This window comes from Protopterus annectens, chromosome 17.part0, assembly GCF_019279795.1.
Source record: "Protopterus annectens isolate FY-2018-M chromosome 17.part0, PAN1.0, whole genome shotgun sequence".
Lineage (NCBI taxonomy): Eukaryota > Metazoa > Chordata > Ceratodontiformes > Protopteridae > Protopterus > Protopterus annectens.
Window position 1 is genome coordinate 286071038 of NC_056751.1, and position 6000 is coordinate 286077037.

The 6000-nt window shown below is 47.2% G+C and overlaps 1 protein-coding gene across 2 annotated transcripts in view; it reads right to left on the reverse strand.

Annotated features, from left to right (window-relative positions):
* Window positions 1-6000, reverse strand: part of EIF3M (eukaryotic translation initiation factor 3 subunit M) — a 1227752-nt gene that overhangs the window by 433724 nt on the left and 788028 nt on the right. The gene's annotated exons all lie outside the window — the stretch shown is intronic.

The window sequence follows — 6000 nt, forward strand, 5'->3', positions numbered from 1 at the left end:
ACAGACGGAAGGCTGCTTTTCCACCCAACCTTCCTCAGAGGAGACCGTATATTTTGAGGCTTTTCGTGCTCAACCCTTCACCTCTTGGATTTCTCCGCCCACTGACGACCTCATAAAACTGATTGCTCAGTGGCCATGGAAGTCACCTGATTCTATTGAGCCGATCCCTAACAGACCAGATTGTATACTGTCAGCCCCTAAGGATCAGCCACACTGGACTAAGGGAATCCCAGTAGACGCCATGGTGGTAACAGCAGCCAATAAGATAGAACTTGCCGAAGACAGTCCCACTATCTATCCCCCTAATAAAGAATCATGGGATATGGATAGATTTGGAAAGCAAGTATAAGCCTCATCGACCTTCGCTCTTGGGTCCTTAAATTTCATGGCACATTTTACAAGATTAAAAAGGGATCTTATAAAGGAACTTTCAAATACCCTGACAGGAGCAGTAGCTGAGGGAATTCGAGATAAAGTGATTTTTCAGCTCGCAACCCTAGAATCGATATCGAACTCGTCCATGAGGCTAATTGCACAAGCTGCCAAAGGGTCAATGAGAGCAGCGGGTTCAGGCGTAGACATCAGGAAACATGCCTGGATGCGCTTATGTGAGTTCGAGGAGGCATTTAAGTCTTCTTTCATCAACGCTCCATTTGACGGAAAATCCCTATTTGGCCCCACAGTGAAAGATACTCCAGCCAGATGTGAGAAAGATGGAAATACACTTTCTGCCATAGGCTTATGCTTCTCCATTCCTCAACGACCTTATTCCAGGAACCAGTGAAGTGGAAGGTTACGGTTTAAAAAGTCCAAAGGGCCTTTCCAGGACACTTGTGGCAATGACTTCCCTCAGGGCAGAGGTGAAAGTAATAATGGAAGACGCCAAGGAACAGGCAGAAATGGCCTGCAGAATCAGGGTTTCAGGGATGCTTTATCTGCAAACTCTTTATCAGCGTTCCTGAAAGGAGGCCCGATTGCCTTCCTCTTGAGGCAGTCGGGGGGGGGGGGCGGCAATTATCCCTGCACCATCATGCCTGGCTAAAGATAAAGGACCTTTGGGTGCAGAGTATCATAACCAGGGGTTACAATGTCCACTTTCTAGTCCACCCAAAACCTATGACCAAAATCCTGGACATTCCCACCCATGCACAGGGAAGCAGCAGTCTTAGAAATTCAAAAACTGCTCGAAAAGAGTCATCCAAGCAGTCCCACCAGACCAAACAGGGTCCAGAATCTACTCAAGGTTCTTTTTAGTGGCAAAGAAAACAGGGGACTGGAGACCAATTTTAGATCTCAGCAGTCTGAACAGGTCAGTTCAGTAGACCAAATTTCAGATGGTCACAATTTGGTCTATCTTCCCTTTTTTTGGGAAAAGATGATTGGATGTGCTCTATAGATCCTTCAGGATGCATATTACCACATAAAAATGGACAAACGCTCCAGGAGACATATGGGCTGCCAGCTGGGAGCCAGTCACTACCAATTCAGAGCACTCCCCTTTGGTCGCACCACAGCCCCCAGGGTGTTCACCAAATGCATAGTGGTGGTTGCAACTCATCTCAGACTGCAAAGATTCCAGGCGTTTCCATATCTAGACAACTGGCTCCTTACTGCTCCCACCAGGTGTCTCCTCGTAGAGGCTCGGGATTATACTCTACAGATTTGTGCCAATCTAGGCAATACTGTAAACTATGAAATGTCCAAGTTACAGCCATGACCACAGTTAGAATTCTTTGGAGTTGAGATAAACACAGTCATGAGCATTGCATCCCTACCCATAGAAAGACTACAAAGAATAAATGGTCAAGTCAGCCAGGTTGTTCGCAACAAAGTATCAGCACGGCTTCTGCTACAATCCCTAGGGTCCATGGCAGCTTCGATCACCCTAGTTCCATTAACGAGATATCACACGAGAATCCTTCAGTGGCTGCTAGTGTCTTAATGGGCAGTTAAACCAATCGATGTCTCACTTGATCACAGTTACCAACTGATGCAAACAGGATCTTCAATGGTGGCTTCACTCCAGCGAAATTTTGATGGGACTTCCCTTTGTTTCCTCTCAATCCCAAGCCATTGTGACCACGGACGCATCTCTGATGGGGGAGGGGCATCATCTGGGAAAGACAGTCCAAGGCACTTGGTCCCCTCTGGAGGCCAACTTGCATATCAATGTTCTAGAGATGAGGGCAGTGCTATTAGCGTTTCAAGCATTTCACTTAACTCTCCCCTCAAGAATGACTGCAAATCAAACAGACAACATGGCAGTAATCTGGTACATCAACAAACAAGGTGGAACCAGATCCTACCCCCTCTGTCAGGATGTCCTCAGAGCCTGGCAATGGGCAATTTCATCTGACTGTTTTCTCACAGCAATGCACATTCCAGGAACCTCCAACATGATTACGGACAGATTAAGTGGGACTATTCTAATGCCTCATGAGTGGTCTCTCAAACAGTTTGTGGCAGAAAGGATATTTCGCAAATGGGGCCAGCCTTGCTGCGATCTGTTTGCATCCCCTCTGAATAACAAGTGCAGCAGTTACTTTGCCCTGACCCCCCCCCTCCAAGGGAGTCACTGAGAGATGCTCTTCTTCGCGACTGGCCCCCCCGCCCGGTCTTCTATATGCATTCCCCCAATTCCTCTTGTATCTCAATTTTTAAAGAAACCAGTCAAGTTGAGGATCAAGATAATCCTCATTGCCCCATCCTGCCCTCAACAAATCTGGTTTCCCTTCCTTTGGCCTCATCTAGTTCAGAAACGTTTAAGTCTGCATCCAACTCTGGACCGGTTGTCCCACTCGGATGGATTGGTTCACCCATTCTCCAATTCCCATGACTGCCAAGCATTCCTCTCTTAGCTCATCAGCTCAATGAATCGCTTTGGCCAGTCATAAACCCTCTATAAGAAAACTGTACCTCAGCAAATGGCATATATTTTTCTCTGTGGATGTCCAAATCTAATATTGACCCATATTCAGCTCCAGTCAAGAAAGTTTAAGACTTTTTGTCATCACTGTTTGCAACAGCAGCCTCAGAGTCTACCATTCCAGTGCATCTAGCTGCAATTTCCAATTTTCACTTGGGTCTGGAATGGCTCATCTTTGATGTCCCACAAACTTTGCAGAGCCTTTTTGAAGGGTTCCACGATGCCCAGACCCCATATAAGGAACCTTTAGCACCTTGGGACCTGAATTTGGTTCTGGAATCTCTAATTTATCCACCCTTTGAACCTTCAGATAAATGCAATCTAAAATTCCTATCTTGGAAAACATTCTTGGTAGTCATTACCTCAGCAAAAAGAATTTCAGAGATTCTGGCTTTATCTTGTAAACCTCCTTATATACTTTTTCAAAATGATGGAGTCTCCTTCAGAAAGAATAGTTGTGTAAAATCTTAACATAACCATAGATGTCCCTCTCTTCCATGTTGCAGTATTCTAGTTGTGGGATTTCCTGCCCTTAGGCAACTCGTACGTCGGCTCCCATACAAAAGCTTCAGCTTGGCTGTTGCAGCGTGTGTGGGACGTCAGACGTGAGGCCATAAACCAGGGGCCTTAAATGTGACATCTGTATGCACAATCCTCTGAACTTGAAGGCCAGCAGGTAGAGAAGAAGGCCCAGCAGGGGGAATGCCAGTAGGGACAGGTGTGTGGCCTTGGTGTCATTCAGTAACTTAGGCAGATCCAGGACTTAGTTGGGACTAAAGGAGAAAACATAGTGGGTAATAGTGGGCGGGAAGGAATACTGCAACATGGAACAGAAGGACATCTATGGTTATGGTAAGATTTTACATAACTACTCTATGTCCTTATATTCCTATGTTGCAGTATTCTAGTTGTGGGAGAGTACCATAGCTTAGATGCATGAAAGGGAGGTGGATGCTGAAGAGGATTCTACAAAGCCCTGTAGGAAGGCCCTGGCGAATCCTGCCCTAGTTCTGGAGACCTGGTCTAGTTTGTAATATTTGGTGAAAGTGTGGATAGTGGACCATGTAGCTACTTCCATGATGGATGCCGTGTCCAGGCCTTTCATGAATGCCTTGGAAGCTGCCACAGCCCTAGTGGAATGGGCCTTTACTCCCACTGGAGGGGCTTTTCCATGGTGAGAGTAACAGAGACAAATAGTTTTCCTGATCAAGCAAGCGATGGTTTGTTTGTAGACTGCCTTGCCCAGGGCTCTGGGGTGAAAGAAGACAAAGAGCTGCTTAAATTTCCTAATGGTTTTGATTTTGTCGAAGTAGAATCTAAGTTGCCTGTGCACATCCAAGGAGTGCAGTATCCTTTCCCCTTCATTAGTGGAGGAGGGGAAGAAAGTGGGTAAGTGGATAGATTGGTTTAGAGACAAGTCATTGACCACCTTGGGCACAAAGGAGGGATTGGTTCGAAGGGTGACTGCCTTTGTGGAAGGTGGTGTAGGGAGGGCAGGCCATTAAGGCCTGCAACTCTGAGACCCTTCTGGCTGAAGTGATAGCCACCAGCAGGACAGTTTTCCATGTACACATCTGTAAGGAAGAAGACCCAGCCGGTTCGAATGGGTGCTGGGTTAGTTTTTCCAGGATGTAATTGAGGTCTCAGGGCGGAGGGATAGGTTTCTTTGGTGGCCTCATGTATAAGACCCCTTTAAGGAAGAGCTTTACGTCGAGCCTGGCTAGCAAGGGAGGATCCAGGGGCAAGCAGGCTGATATAGCAGAAAGGTGCACTTTCACTGAAGAGTATGAAAGTTCACTTTTAATCAGTTGACACACATAAGTGAGAACAAGGGGGGCATCCACCAAACAAGGCTCCCTTCCCTTGTCCAGACACCACTTAGTAGGTAAGCTAGGTAAGCTTAGCTAGGTAAGATTTTCTGGTGGTAGGTTTCTTTGCCTCACTCAGGACTGAAAGCACATCCTCTGAGTAGTGGTGTCTGAAGGGGATCAGAAGTTTATCACCTCCAGAGTCAGGGATAACATCTGCAAGTGTGGATGAAGGAGAGTTCCTTTGTCTTGTGTCAGTAGGTCCACCTTGCAGGGTAACTTGTAGCGACTGCCCTTGGCTAGATTGAGAAGTAGGGGGAAGCAGTGCTGCCTTGGCCAGTAGGGTGCCACTAACAAGAATTTTGGTTTGTCCTTCTGTATTTTCAGGAGGACTTTCTGAATTGGAAAGGGGGAGAAGGCATAAAGAAACTTCCCCTTCCAAGAGATGCTGAAAGCGTCCACTCTCCATGCTAGAGGAGAGTGTGTCTTTAAGCAGAAGGTCTGTGGCTGCCTGTTCTGGGGGGAGGCAAACAGGTCTATTTGTAGAGTACCCCACCGGTGGACTATGTCTAGGAAGACCTCCCTGTCCAGCATCTATTTGTGCTGTGGTGAGGAGGTCCTGCTTAGGAGGTCTGCTTGCTTGTTGTCCTGCGAGGGTATGTAGGTCAGCTGCAGGAGACCAGGATGTGGCGAGAGGCTAGGTCCCATATCAGCAGGGTCAGCCTGCACAGCTGGTAGGCCTCTGTTCCTCCCTGTTTTCTGAGATACCACATAACCATGGTGTTGTCTGTCACTATCCAGAGCACCCCTGGGACCAGAAGGGGAATAAAGGTCTTTAAAGCTAGGAAGACTGCTGTCATTTCCCTGATACTGATGTGCTTGCTCTGTAGAGAAGGGTGCCAGTTTTCCTGGACCCTGTAGGATGCCAGAGTTGCACTCCAACCTGAATCTGAGGCATCTGTATGCACTGTTTGGGTTGGGGTGGGTGGTTGCAGTGGAAGTCCTGGGTTTAAATGGACTTGCTGGATCCACCAGCTGATTTCTTTCTTCAGACAGGGATGGATGGGAATATCCTGTTCCAAGTGATGTAGGTGTTGGGACCAAATGTTTTTGGGGTACTACTGTAGCTTGCACATATGCATTCTGGCTAGTGGTAGCATGGGGATGGTTGCTGCCATTAAGCCCAGTAGACGCAGGAATTGCCTTGCAGTCACCTTCTGGGAATGGAGGGTTTCCTGGGAAGTGGGAAATCAAGGATAGAACCTT